At 42.2% G+C, this 16,804-nt stretch overlaps 1 protein-coding gene across 13 annotated transcripts in view; it reads right to left on the reverse strand.

The window, feature by feature from the left end:
• The window catches only part of TMEM164 (transmembrane protein 164), a 193,671-nt gene that overhangs the window by 50,529 nt on the left and 126,338 nt on the right, over positions 1-16,804 (reverse strand). The gene's annotated exons all lie outside the window — the stretch shown is intronic.

Below are 16,804 nucleotides of genomic sequence, written 5' to 3' on the forward strand. Positions count from 1 at the left end.
ACACGCGTACACACACACATACACACACACACCAAAGGATGCCAGGATAGACAAAGGCACCCAGGGGAAAGGATCAGATGCCTCCCTTTCCCCACAGGGCAAGCACATAACCAAGACTGTGTGCTAATGAGAGGAGGCAGTTACAGGCTACCCAGGCACAGGAGCCCAGGTCTGTCTTATGCCAAGGGCTGAAACCAAAAAGATGGCAGAGCTCCCAGAATGGGAGCTGGGACAACTGTGGAGCCTGGACACAGACATTGGCTCTGGCTCTTTAAAATAAAAATCCACACGGAAAATAATTTCCCAGGGACCCACCTGCTGCTCAACTATTACTTTACACTCACCAAGGGAAATGTAAAAACTGAGAAAAGGAGGTAAGATTCCAAGTACCACTGTAGACCCTAGTGGAAAAGGTCACGAGATTGGATACTGGGCATTATCAGCACAAGGTAGCTATGGAGGTCTGAGAGGCCTACACTGGACCTCACAGTAATGTGGTCTGAGATCACTCTAGTATCTGAAAATTAGGTACTGCTTTATGCTTTTCAAATGATTTCACATCCACAATCTACTCAATGTCTCAAAATCCCCAGGAAGCAGCCAGGTCAAGTATTACCCTTAATTGACAGATGAGGAAACTGAGGTGCAAAAGGGTTATTAACTTCCCTGAGGTCGCCTGGAAAATAGGGAAGGAAGGAAAAAGTCCCAAGAAGGCTCAGCTCTCTGGCTGAAATGAGCACCTTCATGCACCTAAGGGACTTGACCTCTCCCTGAAACACGCCTGGGAAGCCAGGCTGCTCTCTCCCATAGCAAGGAGCTGGGCCAAGGGCATGCAGCTACTAGTCCCAGGTGTGTCCTCAAGCAGTACTTCTGCCAACCTCTCAGACTCCAATTGCTGACCACCCACCTTGACTCACATTGCCCACCTGCCTCACCCTGCCTCCCAGCTCCTAGAAAGCAAAGTCTCCACCTGAATGTCCAGGGAGGCAGTTAAGCATTGCAGTTACAAGCTAGGACTTTGGAGTCTGTCAAAGCTGTGTTCTAGATTTGACTCTGCTGCTCGGTAGCCCCGTGGCCTTGGCCAAGGCCCTTAAACTCTCCATCTCCATTTTGGCATCAGTAAAATGAAAGTCAGTCTTCTGTTATAAGATTGTTGTATGATTTAAAAATTTTTTTAAATATAACAAAAACTAGCATGGTACTTCTTTTATGCCATGAACTATGAAAATCACTTTGTAAACAGTTAATTTAAACAAATCTTCATAAGAACTGTATTGTTCCAATTATATCCGTTTTAGAGATGGGACACTGGGGCACAGAAAAGTTAGATAACTCACTCAAGGATACATTCTCATTCAGTGACAGAGCCAGGATTCAAATCCAAGCAGTTTGGCTCTAGAATTTATAGTCTTAGCCAGCACACTCAGCTGTCCCCTGCTCACTCGCTCCCTCCCACAGAAGTCTGACTCATAGGAGTTGCTCCGTGGGGAGGAGCCACCCTTATGAATGGGAGTAGTCATAGTGGTATCAGCAACAGGACCGAGGCAGGACATGCACATGTCCTCACTTGTCCCTCCACACGGTGATTTAGCCCAGTCCCCTCCTGTTCAAATGATCCTCATCTTCATAGCATGCTCTGCCTACTGTCTGGTGCCCCAGCCACACATCATACAGTAGCCAAACTTGCCCTGCAACATAGGCCTCCCAGCTCCCGAGCCTCTTGTCACTGGCCCACTTCATCTCTGCAGCCACTGTGGCTACAGACTTCAGATGGAATGGCCAAGAGACTGTCCCCACCAGCAGTTTCCTTCCTCTGGTGGCTGCCTCACCCCTACTCCAAGACTTCTCTACTTCAGGGGGCCACAAAGAGTACTGAACTAGGTGCATATGCCACTGCACCCAAAGCCAGGGGAGGGAAAGAGGAAATAGGTTAAGGAGGAAGTGTGGAAAAAGAAGGAGAGAAAGGGAAGAAGAAGATGTAAGAGAAAGGGGGTGAAGTAAGAAGAAACATAATGGCAAGAATAAGAGAGCTGAATGGGAACCAAGAACTTAACCACTTGTCATTTAATAGCAAATCATATTGAAGTACTTATATTATGCACCATGTACTGTGTTAAATACTTTTACACGTTGATATGGTTTGGCTATGTCCCCACCCAAATCTTATCTTGAATTGTAGCTCCCATAATTCCCACATGCTGTGGGAGGGACCCAGTGGGAGATAATTGAATCATGGGGGCATTTTCCTCCATACTGTTCTGGTGGTAGTGAATAGGTCTCATGAGATATGATGGTTTTATAAGGGGTTTCCCCTTTCACTTGGCTCTCATTCTCTCTTGCCTGCCACCATGTAAAACGTGCTTTTCACCTTCTGCCATGATTGTGAGGCCTCCCCAGCCACATGGAACTGTGAGTCCATTAAACCTCTTTTTCTTTATAAATTACCCAGTCTTGTGTATGTCTTTATCAGCAGCATGAAAACAGACTAATACACATGTATTATCTCATTTAATTATTACAACTTTCCTATGAAGTAGGGACTAGGATCATGTGCATTTGACAGACAGGAAACTAAGTCACAGAGAAATTAAATAACATCCAAAGAAACAGCAATAGGCACAGGGATGGGGGGAAAGGGCATTCAACAAAGGAGGAAAAAGTTTTTGTTTTTGCTTTTAAAGAAATGGGGTCTCCCTATGTCACCCAGGCTGGAGTACAGTGGTCATTCTCATGCACAATCATGGCACACTACAGCCCTGAGCTCCTGGGCACAAGCAACCCTCCTCCCTTAACCTCCCAAGTAGCTGGGACTATAGGCATGCACCATCATGCCCAGCTAAGACAGTTCTTTACTGAACACCGAGTCTGGGCTGAGTTCCAGGAACTTTCTCAGGGAGCCTCCCCTGACCCTCTTTTCCCCATTTTATATCTGTGAAATGCCATACTTCCTTAGAAAGAGTTCCACTTGGTTAATTCATTTCTACACACTAGAGAACTCATACCTAGAACTCCACTCTAATGTACATAGCCTGGTTCTTTTTCAACTGGAGGAATCCTGAGGTTATAGACAAAAAGTCCTGCATCAATGCAATTTAAAGTCAAAAGCAATAAAAAATGCTTTAAGCAACACAGGCCATTAACTACCTTCTCACAAGTCAACATCCTTTTTAGAATCAAAAGACCAGAGTGGTAAAGTTCTCCAGGCCTCTAGAGTTTAGACTGCCTGAAACATTAGGTGCATGGACTCTGTTCATGGCAAGAATCTCAACCTCCTTCCTCCCGCTCTGCAACCCTGACAGCTGCACCACTGTTCTCTCCCATGGAGACCACTGATCCCACCACGCCCCTACTTCCCTGTTTACAACAGTCACCTGAGCAGTCCCTTCACCTTTTTTAAGAAAAACTTAATTATCGCTCTCTGAAGACACTGCTACACTGCTATCCTGACAGCTCTCTCAAGTAGTGACGATTTTTCCTCTCATATAATCTTACACCACTGGGCCAAGGGAGTGCCTCTCTGTGCCTCACAGATGCTTCTAAATTGCTGTCTCTTCCAGACCATTATCTCTGCCTCCTTGCTAACCACTCTCCTGATTTGAATCTCATGTCCTGAGACTATGGCACCCACTACTCCTTTGTGTTGCAGTTATTTACGGACCCCTGCATGTATACCCTCCCCTCCTCAGTCCTTGAAGGTTTTGTGTTACCCCTCCCTGTGACGCCTTTCCAACATTCCTTTGTCAAAATCCCTGCAGTATCAATATTTAGGAACACTCTGGCCTCTCAATGCCTGCCCTCCATGCTCCTCAAGATCTCTCTCCATTTTACCTCATACCTTTTTCATATGGTCACACCAGTTATTATTAATAGCTGTGATCTCTCCATAACCTCTGTCATGTACCCTACTCTCCAGCCACCACCTTGTGTCTGGCCAATTCACTCCCTCTAATATCCCTACTCTCACAATTTTCTCACTTCACCAGGACCTACAGTCTTGATCCTACCACCTTTTTACTGTCCCCTCACCAACCTCATGTCCTTACTTCTATGCTCACCAGCGTTGAGTTCAAGGCCCATCACTTCCTTCAGTACATTCCCAATTCTCCTGACACACTCTCTCCTTTTGTCCTACTTACCTCACAAAACCACATTCCTGGCTAAATCCAACTGTCTGACTTCACATTCCTAAACCCATGCGAGCAAACATGTCTGGAGAAAAATATAAAGCCATGCTATTAGCCCTTTACATTCATGACAACAAACTTAGTGCCAGATTTTCATGCTGCTCTACAATCTCACTATATTCCCAAGACCATTCATTCTCCTCTCTCCCAGGCCACTATTTCACAACTTCTCCTGCTTTCCTCAGACCTTCGCCATTCTCCCTCTCAGCTGAGGAAATGGCTTTCTACTTCAGTGGGGTGAGGGGGCATGGAGAACCATTGGAAGATAACAGACACAAGTTCCCACCTCCACATCTCCCTCCTCCCTGCACCCATACCCACAGCTGCTTTTTCCTCTGCTACTATGCAGGAAGCACCTGTGCTGCTGACTAAGGCTAGTACCATCATTCCTGTACTAGATCCTATCCTTTCTCACCTATTCAAGAATGTCATCCCAGCAACTGTCTGTTTTTCTCACTGGATCATTGCTATCAGAAAACAAACATGCTAAAATACCTTTCATCTAAAGAAACAAAAGCTCTTGACCTCACTCCCATTTGCGGTAGTAATGGAGCTACCACCTCTATTTCTCTGCTTTCCTTTATACTTTATAGCAAAACTCCTCAAAAGATGTCTCTACTCATTGCCATCACTGCCTTTCCTCTGAAGTATTCCTCCATCCAATTCAATCACATTTTCATTCCTACCATTCCACTCAAATTGCTTTTGTTGAGGTTACCAATGACCTCCATGTTTCTAATTCCAGTAGGCAACAAAAGGATGGAAGTTAGCCCACATGGCATCTTTATGTGAAATAGGTGCTCCTTCTTCTGCCAAGGCTCAACCCCATGCCAGGGTGTCAGAGAGATTCTGGATACCACTCACTCCATTATGCAATTAACAAGCTGCACAACTAGAGATACTAATCCTGGTCTATTTTTAGGTCTCATCTTACTTGGTCTATCAACAGCATTTGATGCAGTTGATTATTCCCTCATCCTGAATAGACTTTCTGTGCTGGGATTCTCACACACCACCCTCTAATCTTTCCCTACCTCAATGGCGTTCCTTCTCAATCTCCTTTGCTGAATTTCCCTTATGTCCCTCATCTCTAAATATTACGGTGGCCAAGAACCAATTCCATGTCCCTCTTCTACAGCTACTCTCACTCACTAGGTAATCTTATCCAGGTTCCTGGCTCTAGATACCATCTGTATACTGATGACTCCCAGTCAGTATCTCCAGCCTGGAGTCACGCTGCTGAGATTGAAATTCTGTCTCCATCATTTATTCTCTATACAACTTTGGGCAAATCATTTAATCTTGCTGAGCCTCAGTTGACTTATTCATAAATGGGAATAATAGTATCTACTTCACCCAGTTGTGGTGAAATAATACCTGTAAAATCCTTGGCCCAGTGCTGGCATATAGTAACTACTCATTAAATGCTGGCTGTTATAATCACTATCCCCCTTTTCAACATCAATCCAGCCAGTAACTAGGAAAGCCAGAATTTCCATCCCAGGCAGTAACACTTAATGCCAGATCTTTCTAGTCGAAAGCTGGGGTTTCATTTCATCATTCTGCCTCAGCAAGAAGAGATGGTATCACCTGGGCCTGTCCCACAGTCCTAAGTCACATATTAGTATGTTTACCAGATGACTACCAGGGTAACTTTAGCTCCCCACATTAGTCCATTCATTTGGCCTATCTATAGGCCAGAGTTTCTCACTGGAAACCTCTTTATTTCTCAAAAAACAAATTTTTATTTCTTTATTTCTCAACTCCACTCTCCTGTTCTTACCCAAAACAGTCCTATTCTCACTTTCATCCAGTTGACCAAAAACACCTATTAAGACACGCCTAAGTGGTACGTAATGTGCTTGCCTCTTGCTATGTGGCAATAATGAAGACATCTTGTAGGGTAGGGATCCCGGCCCTACAACAATTCATAGTCTAGTTGAGGAGGCTAACAGATAAGGAGAGAATATCAGTGCAGGAAAAGATCATAGGAGGCCCTGTAGATCATGTATTGGCTTTGGTTTGAATTTTCTGAGAGGCATGCATGATATGTAGTTTTGCAGGGCTCCTTTTGGTGGTTGTGTGCAGGGTTTGCTACTTGAAGCAGAGAGACCAGTTAGGGGCTGGTGATAGCAATGTCTAAGCAAAGGCAGACACAGCAAGAGAAGAGAGGATGGGCAGATTTGAGAGAAGGTAAGGAAGTTGAATTGCCAGGACTAATTAATTGACTGGACAGGGCATTGTGCAGAAGTAAGAGAAGAAAAGAAGTTGAAGATGACTCACAGGCTATGGCTTAGATGGATGGTAGGACGTTGGGGCTTCTCCCTATGTTGGGACCTACAGTCTAGGGTGCAGATTGGAGGAGGTGAGGTATAAGAAAAGAAGCTGGGGCCATGCTGAATTTGTGATGCCAGTGTGACTGCCTGGGAGAGAAGCTCATAAATTGGTGGGTGTGGATCTTAACGGGGCTAAAGAGGATGAGAAGAATTGAAAGTAAGGCAAATGATATACATGCCTAACTGTACATTATAAAATATGCACACCTAAATGTACATCAGGACACACAAACATGGAAATTTAAAAGAATGAAATTTTATTAGAATAGATATCTAATATTTTCTTCACAGACTCAATGAAACATCTCTTGTACCCCATTTGGTGGACCCCTGGTCCTCAGTAATCTTTTGAGAAGAGTAAATGCCTGGAGAGAGATGAAAACTATAACTAAAGGGTAGTATCAATATTGAGAAATAACTGTTAAGAATAGGAGAGATTCTGTATACACTGAAGGAAGGAGCCAGTGGACAGGGAGATGCTGGAGAAGCATAAGGTGCAGGAGGCACTAGACAGCCAGAGGACTGGAAGCAGGTGAGAGGGAATAGGACCCAAAGCACAGATGGAAAGATTAGCTTTGGGATCCCAGGAGATGAAGAAGGAAGAACAGGCTGAAGTGAGAATAACTGCTTGAGGGAGGGCTGCACATTGCAAATTAAGGGAGCTCACACCATACCTCAGGTGACTTGGTCTTACCAGAAGAGTCCATGGCTAATGATTAGGTGCCAAGTGAGAATAGGCAGTTACAAAGACAGAACCCTGGTCTCAGCTCAGCCCCAGACTACAGACTCTCAAAATAAATCAGGGAATCAAAAAAGATAATCCATCCCTTTAGAGGGGAAAGGATGCAATCGACAGTTACAACTGCCCTTGATAATGTTCCTGCCAATGAAGTTTGGTTTTGGAACACTTTATCTTCATTAACTGACGACAGACTTTAACTGTGGCCTACTGGGGCCACAGACTCCTTAGGACGAAATACCACTTGTAAGAGGAGCCACAAAAGGAATGTCATGACCTAAATGACCACTGATAGGGGACTAGTTAAATAAACCATGATGAATTCATGGTACAGCAGACCACATTGCCATTAAAAACAACAAGGTGTCTGTCATTAAGGAAACATTCAAATCTAGAATATGGGACATTCTACAAAATAACTCCCTAAAATTTCAGTATCATAAATGAAGAAGGGGGTACTGTTCTTAGGTTAAAAAAATGAAAACCAGTAAAGAGATGGAACAATCAAAAGCAATACTTGAAACTTCACTAGATCCTGATTTTTTTTTAAAAGATGTTCTTGGGACAATTAAGGAAACTTAAACATAAGCTGATTAAATAAAGTAGATGATAAGGTAGATGGTATTATAGAAATGTTGATAATTTTCTTAAGTGTGGTAAGGTATTATAATTATACGAGAGAATGCCCTTAGTCTTAGGAGCTGAAGTACTTAGACTAAAGCGTCAAGATGTCTACAACTTTGAAATGATTCAGCAAATTTAGATAGAAAGTGAATATGGAGAAATGTTAGATATTGTTGAATCTAGCTGAAGGATATAGAGTCATTGTTCACTATGCTACTTTTCAACTTTTCAATATGTTTGAAAAGTTGTATAGTAAAAACTTAGGAATTTTTAAATATTTAACTAAATTTAAATGATGTAAGTATGAACTAATATGGCAAAATCCTAAGATACAGTACACCAAAGAAGAAACAAGATACATTATTTCTGGAGAACAATTTGTCAATATCTATGAAAACTTTAAAATGCCCACTCAGTTTGACTCAGTAATTTTACTTCTAGGAATTTGTACTAACAGCAATACTTGCCCACATGCACAAAAATATATGCATAAAGATGTTCGCTGCAGCATTATTTATAATTACAAAAAAATTTGGAATTTAAAAAAGCAAACTAAATGACCACCATCAGCAGGATGATCAAAAAACACTCTGGAAGATGTATTACTCCACCAAGTTTTTGTTTTTGTTTTTGTTTTAAAGGAGGTACAACCATTTCTAGGTAAAACAGAGCAAGTCTATATTGTATAAGGCATGATCATTTTTTTAGAAGAAAAGGAATAAGTTTGTATGTGTATTTTTGGGTGTATATAAAATGGATCTAAGATAGCACCCAGTTACTATTCCCCAAACTGGAGAAGGAAACAGGATTGGGGAAGAGAGACTGGGATAGGAAAGGGAAGATCTTGAGTTTGGGTTCTATATACTTGTATATATATATTTTATAACAAATGAATGTATTCATTTATTAATCATGTAGCTAAATTCTTTTAAAGGATGAAAAAAGTTAAAAGATAAGTACACCAAACAGTTAACAGCAATTCTCTCTGGGGAGTAGGAGGTGGGAACTTTTATGTTACATTCTTTATATCTCTACATTACAGGAATCCTCAACCAAGAGGATGCATTAAATTATTAATGATGATTAGTGTTAATTTGTTCTAGTTTTTAAGAATTCCCTCCTTTGGAGAATATTAGCATGTTAAGAAAATAATGTGTAAAGGGGGCATCCATAGACCCCGAAATCCCTTGTTCTCTTTGTATTTTTCCCTTGAGACCCTACTCCCACTCCACACCTCACCTCCAGTAAGGACAGATGCCCACAGTCCTGCCAGGCACATGCTATTCCATCTAATTTTCACCATCTGATGTGGAAAGGGGCAGGGGGGCATAATAAAGGTGGCAGGGAGGCCACCGGTCCTTCCTTTTTTTTTTTTTTTTTTTTTTTTTTGTATTTTTAGTAGACACGGAGTTTTGCCATGTTGACCAGACTTGTCTCGAACTCCTGGCCTCAAGTGATCTGCCTGCCTCTGCCTCTCAAAGTGCTGCGATTACAGGCGTGAGCCACTGTGAGTCCAAACCCTATCAGGGCTACTACTGACTTCCTCCTTAGTGCTCAGAGCCCTTGAGAGAGCAGGGGAACAGAGTTGTGGTTATAAGGTGCCTTCCCCTAGCCAGCTCCCTGTCAAATACTTTGAGCCCATGAAAGATGCTGTCTGTTCTGGTGGCACAGTCACTTGTGCAAGCGTATTTCCTGGTTTGAAAACTATAACAGCCCGGACCTGCCTGCCTCTTTCAGGAAAATCCACAGAACTTTACCAAGTGGTAATTTTGAGTCTGTATACCATTAGATACTCTACAAGAGCTCACTTAGCTGTTTCTTTTAACCAAGATGAAAATGAAACCTCCTCACTCTCCTCCTCCTACATCTAACTGACTCAAGGAGCTGCTGCCTATCATCTTATGAAACCACAAAGTACCATTTTTGAATACTTGTTGCTGGTATCAAAAGTCATTTCTGAAAAGGCAGGGAAGGAAGCTCTGGTGTTTGGTCTGCCTAAGAATAATAATAACAGCTCACATAATAGTGTTCCTAGGGGATATGTCATAACTAAGTCTGTTACATTTTCTTGAGCTTTCATGATAAGGAGGAGGGTGAAGAGAATGATGGTCATAATGAATACTTACTGACTCTTATGGCCTGAATTGTGTCTCTCCCCAAATTCATACATTGAATTCCTCACCCTCAGTACCTCAGAATGTGACTGTATTTGGAGATAGTAAAGGTAATTAAGGTAAAATGAGGTCATATGGGTGGGTCCTAATCCAATATGACCAGTGTCCTCATAAGAAGAGATTACAGGCTGGGGCACAGTGGCTCACGCCTGTAATCCCAGCACTCTGGGAGGCTGAGGCGTGTGGATCACCTGAGGTCAGAAGTTCAAGACCAGGCTGGCCAATATGGTGAAACCCTGTCTCTACTAAAAATACAAAAATTAGCCAGGCGTGGTGGCAGGTGCTTGTAATCTCAGCTACTCGGGAGGCTGAGGCAGGAGAATTGCTTGAATCTGAGAGGTGGAGGTTGCTGTGAGCTGAGATCGTGCCACTGCACTCCAGCCTGGGCAACAGAGCAAGACTCCAACTAAAAAGAAAAAAAAAAGAAGAAGAAGAAGAGATTACAACACAGACGGACACAGAGAAAAAAACCCTACAAAGACATTGGGAGAAGATAGCCATTGACTGGTGGAAAAGAGAGACCCTCAGAAGAAACCAACCCTGCCAGCACCTTGAGTTTAGAATTCTAGCCTCCAGAACTGTGAGGAAATAAATTTCTGTTTTTTAAGCCACCCAGTCTGTGATATTTGTCACAGCAGCCCTAACAAACCAATACACGGACCAACAATATGCTATGACCAAGGTCTTGTTCTAAGCACTTTACAACTATTAACTTCTTTTATCTTCATAACACCCTTATGTGGTAGCTCCTATGGTTATTCCCCAATTTGAACATGAGAAAACTGAGGCACAGAGGAATTTTTCATGATAGTAAAATATTGGAAATGACCAAAAACCCATCCCAAGGAGACTGGAGAAATACACTGTGGTATATTCACATGATGAAATGTGATGCCACAGTGAAATTGTAACTACAGTTATACTCAGTGGCAGGAATGAACCATACTAATATAATGATGAGTAAAACAAGCAAGTCCCAGAAAACTATCTAAAACATAATACTCTTTTAATGAGGGCCAGAAAAACAACCAAGTAATATCTTATTTAGGAATATATATCTACATGTATATATCTATATATCCATATCTATATCAATATGAATATAAATATCTTTGTGCATATGAGAGAGATAAAACTCCAAAAGAGCAAAAGAATAATAACCAAAATTCAGGCCAGCAATTCCTTCAGGGTGGAGAGGGAGATAGAGAGCAGAATTGGGGGAGCAGCGCACAGGTAGACTGAGTTCTCATCAATGTGGCTAATTCTTAAGTTGGGCTCACAGTTGTCATATTATCCATAAAAAAGTAAATGTACAAATAAATAAAATTAAAGCAGGCTATACATGGACGAATGGTGCAGCATGAAATGAGTCAAGGATTAGAAATATGATTATTCCAATTATGTGTATCCAATATCCATTTTAAAAGAAAAAGGGATAGGGTTTCAGTGAAATACTTTGCCTACGGTCTCGGGTTTATTAAGTGTCTCAGCCAGCATTTGAACCCAGGGAACCTGGCTCCAGAACCCATCATCTTAACCATTATTATCTGTTCCATACTTCAGGCTGCTCCCTGATGAAAAAGAAATAGAGTCTACTATGAAAACGGAAGGCCTTACGCTACCTAGCTACCATAATATAGGTACTACCTAGCCATCAAAGTGGACCCAGGGAACTCCGAATTCACAAAATGCAAATTTATTTACCAGTTCTTCAAACTGAGACAAAGGTTGAATTTCATACGGAAGAAAGGCGTTTTGAGTATACAAGATGGTGTTTCAGGACTTCGAAGTCTAGCCCTGAACACATTATTTGACATTTTACTCAATAAGGGAAAGTTAGTATTTGTACAGATCTCTCCACAGAACTCAGAGGAAAGTCTAATTAGGCCGGGCGCGGTGGCTCAAGCCTGTAATCCCAGCACTTTGGGAGGCCGAGGCGGGTGGATCACGAGGTCAGGAGATCGAGACCATCCTGGCTAACATGGTGAAACCCCGTCTCTACTAAAAATACAAAAAACTAGCCGGGCGTGGTGGCGGGCGCCTGTAGTCCCAGCTACTCGGAGGCTGAGGCAGGAGAATGGCGGAACCTGAGAGGTGGAGGCTGTAGTGAGCCGCCGAGATCAAGCGCACTGCACTCCAGCCTGGTGACACAATGTAGACCCCTGTCTCAAAAAAAAAAAAAAAAAAAAAAAAAAAAAAAAGAAAGTCTAATTAAACAGAGAGATGGTTCAAAAGCCTACCGAGGAACCAGGGCATGGCAAGTCAAAAAGAAAAATTTCGCTTGTGGCTACAAACTGTGCCTGCACACTGGATCTCTGCTCCAGGCCTAACATTCCTGCTTAGGTAGTGGAACAAGGGTCTCAACGAGACCCCTTTCCACCAATGACAGGACCAACACATCATTTCCCTCTACCCTGGGTTACAGATTCCACCCAGAAAACTTAGGCCATGTAGAGCAGTAGGTATGAGAGGAAAGGTGCTAAACTCACAGCCCTTCATCTGCCCAGGTAGTCTATGTTACCCTCCACCCATATTGTAATGCCTTTAAAAGACTTGAGCATCAGATGGCGTGATTGATATAAAAGCCAACCCTCCACTAGCACTAGAGCAAAGGCAAGCAGGGAAGCATCTGGATTTGGCTTTCAGGCCAGTCAAAACAGCTCAAGGGCACTCAGCCTAACCCCTCACCCCACCATCTGCCAAGAAGGGAATCTGGTTAATCTACTCCCTGGGGGTCATTGCTTAAAGGCAGCCAGTGGGCCTGGCAGTCATTTGTGAGGCAGGCTTCCCTGGCCTGTTACGTCCAACATCTCCCCCTAACAATCCCCATGACCTCTGCTTTAAGTTGGAGCCAGGTTCATAAATACCTAAATCAAGGGAAAGCAAAAGTCCCATATCCCCTGGAGGCCACCAGAGATGGATGGGATTTGACCATCTCCTGACCTGAGTACACTCTGGTCACTTCTTTTGACTTCTTTCTTGTCTTCCCTTCTGTTTAACTCTCCAATTCTCTATGTCTTCTCAGGCTCCAAGCCTGCTCCCAGATTTTCCATCAGCACTGAAGGATGGTCAACTTAAACCTGCAGCAGTTCCTGGCTAACCTAACACACAGAGAATGTATAGAATCTTTATTTTCATCACAGAGTTTTAGAGAAAGAAATTTCTTTGGACCAACTGGGATGGGGCCCAGCAACCTGTATTTAAATATATTTCACTAAAAAACAATGTGGATACAGAGGTATTCAACCCATACCTGGAGAAATACTCCAGTAGGGCAGGCCTCAAAATTCTAAGGCGTAGGTGTGAAAACTCAGAATATTTCCATATAGAAATGACAGATAACTCCCAGGAGAATGTATTTTTTTATGATGTGACTGGTGTTCAAAACAACAAAGGAGATAATAATAATAGAAATAATAAGTAATAATTATTAGTACATGGCACTTCTCTGCCAGGCATTGTCCTAAATACTTGGTATGTAGTAGCTAATTCTTACAACAACTCTCTACGATAGGTTCTACCATCCACCTTTTACACCTAAGAAAATTGAGACACAAAGAGATTAAGTAACTGACCCAAGGTAACTTACAGAGCCAGGATGAAAATGGGCAGTCTGACTCCAGAGTCCATGTTCTTAATCACCGACTTATACTATCTACATGTGCCCTGAGGCCCTTTATGGTAGAGAGGAGACCCTTGACTTTGAAACTTGATATACAAATGACCCAAATACATGATGGTTTGACCTCCTGCTATTGAGATATTCTTTCTCCTCCACACCTGTGAGCATGGATCTGGAATATTCTAATTAAATTGCCATGGGAACTGATCAGCACTGGAATCTGCCTCCATGACCTCCCAGATACACATTATTTATTGAGCATCTACTATGTGCCAACTATTATAAACAAGATACAAATGGCCTCTGCCTTTATGTACCTTACAGTATTACAACCACATCATTCCAAATGCTAATTTCTAGGGCTTAAAAGGGTTCTGAAATGAAAATATGGTTTAAATCAGTGTTCCAAGGACTTAAGGCCACCACTGCCAATGTTCTGTTAGCTACATGAGAAGCTACATGGGCTTCCTGACATTTCATAGAACTTAGCACAATACTAGATACATGGTAGGTATTTATCAACTTATTTAGAGATATTTCAGGAGAGCACTGACAACCAATGAATAGAATTAGAATGTCCTCCTGGTTGCTCCTGAAAGTAAGGACATAGCCATAAAAGGGTTGGAAAACAAGACCCAGATGTTCATTTCTGAGCACATAAAAGGCTAGTTCTTAAACAAATCTACCACTGAAAATATCCAAAAGTCCTGGATAAAATATTAAAAAAATTTTTTTTCAATCTATGAACTGTCAAATATACAAGGAATTTTCTAGCCAGAAAAAAAGTGAAAGTGGGAACCCAGAGACATAAGTGGGATATTGCATCCAATTTTCACCCGAAGTAGATTTGCTAAGCCAGCTGAACTTGAGCTTTGATTTTTCATAGCTTCACAGGGCATAAGGGATAGGGGACAAAGGTCAAGATAGCCCAAAGAGTCTGAAAGGAGATAACTCTCATAAAGCTGGGACCCCAAAAAAAGCTACACTTCAGTGTAAAGGTATACTAGAAATACAAATTACTCCTGCCCCCTAGGACAGTAAGGAAAATCTACTGTCAAATCTTCACATTAGGTTGGAGTAACAGCGAAAGGAACTAGGTTATCTCCAATAAAAACTTGGAACTGCAAGCCAGCCATCATGTGTATTTGAAAAGTGAATGTACACTACTTGGGTAATCAAAAAACCTGAGGTCAAGAATTTCATTTAGCATGATTCCAGAATGGCAGCTGTCAGGTGCCTAGCAAGAACGAAGACAGATCCTTTCTAGAGGAAACCAGGAGTCGAAAACTTCCCATAAGTAAAATCCCAAGGAAAATAAGCAACCTACAGTAAAGCAACAACAATAATATTTAAAACAAAGAAAACTTAAATACACAAGGAAACAAGCTAGGAATCCTGAAAACAGAAATTCAAAGACTGCAGATAATAAAACTACTTACAGACTGTTTTGTATGTTTGAAAAAAATTAAAAATATAATAATTGAAATAAAAACTCAATGGATAGAATTAACTAAAGAGATAAATAATAAAATGGAATATACAGCTGAGGAAATTAGCCGAAGTGCAATACAGTAAGACAAATTAGAAAATATCAAAGAAAGATTAAGAGATAAGAAGACACAGTAAGATGGACAAACATATCTCTAAAATGTGGTCCCAGAAGAAGAGAATGGAACGGAGGCAGAGTTTGAAGTTATAACAGCTGAGAATGTTCTGAAACCTGATGAATGATATATACCCACACACAAGAAGCCCAAAGACTCCCAAACAGAATAAGAAAGAACACATCAATACTGAAACATATAACAAAATTGCAGAACACCAAACAACAACAAAAAAAAACCCTCAAAAGTGACCTGAAAAGATTACTTTCAAAGGAGTAAAAAGGCTGACCACTGACTTTTCAAAGCAACAACAGAGGATAAAATGCAGTAACATTTTATCTGTGTTATGAATGAACCTGCCCTGAAATGTGGCATCCAAGTGACACACAGTAGTCACATCTGTGCCGAGAACTAGGCTCTTTTGTGTGTATGCTGAAATTTTGAGGGAGCAGAAGCTCAAGCCCTACCCAAACCCCTTCATTAACAGAGTCCTTGGGGGCTGGGGAGGGCGACCCTATGCAAGGCCTGCAACCTCCAGATAAAAGCAATCTTTTGAAGAGGCATTCTCCCTTTGGTCACCAGAGTATTCTTCAAATTAGTTACGGGTCTTAGATTCTAAAGAAAAATAAGTACTTTTATTGCTTAGGGGTTATCTGAATTTTTGCATCCATACCAGTCCGAACTTTTCAGACCATAATGGGTTTTTAGGAACATACGTTTAGTGGACCAATGGGTAATCTGTGCATGCAGGGCCCATCTCATGCATACCTGGCTGCTTGTATAAGGACTATGAGTGCACCTAGCATGCTCTATCATACGCAGGGTCCCTGGTCCTCTTTCAAAGGCAGCTTGCTGATACAAGACCCATATTTGTGCTGTGGTTATTTTAGTTCTTGGAAGGAGGTGATGAGAATCCTGCCTCTCCTCTGATCAGAGGAGGTGGAGCTCCCACAATTTTGGCTGGAGTGTGGGGACCCTAGCTCTTCCTCTACCCTGGACTACTTGCTGTTCCTTTCCCCCTCCTACACTGTGGGGAGGAGTTAGTGAAATTAAAACATGTCTGTATATCTCAGCTAAGGGCCTGCTCAGTTAAAGAAAAACGAATCTTCCCTCACTTCCATCTTTGGAAGCAGGAGTTGAGTTGTGGTTGTTTTGTTTTGCTTTGTTTGAGATGGAGTTTTGCTCTTGTTGCCCAGGCTGGAGTGCAATGGTGCAATTTCCGCTTACCGCAAACTCCGCCTCCCCAGTTCAAGAGATTCTCCTGCCTCAGCCTCCTGGGTAGCTGGGATTACAGGAATGCACCACCATGCCCGGCTAATTTTTGTATTTTTAGTACAGACGGGGTTTCTCTATGTTGGTCAGGCTGGTCTCGAACTCCCGACCTCAGGTGATCTGCCCACCTCAGTCTCTCAAAGTGCTGGAGCCACCGCACCTGGCTAGGAGTTGAGCCTTTAACCACACTAAAATACCTTGCCAGGATGAGACTCCGGATGGTACGTCCTCAGGACAGCTCTCACCATG

The sequence above is a fragment of the Papio anubis genome, chromosome X, assembly GCF_008728515.1.
Source record: "Papio anubis isolate 15944 chromosome X, Panubis1.0, whole genome shotgun sequence".
In the NCBI taxonomy this organism is placed as follows: domain Eukaryota; kingdom Metazoa; phylum Chordata; class Mammalia; order Primates; family Cercopithecidae; genus Papio; species Papio anubis.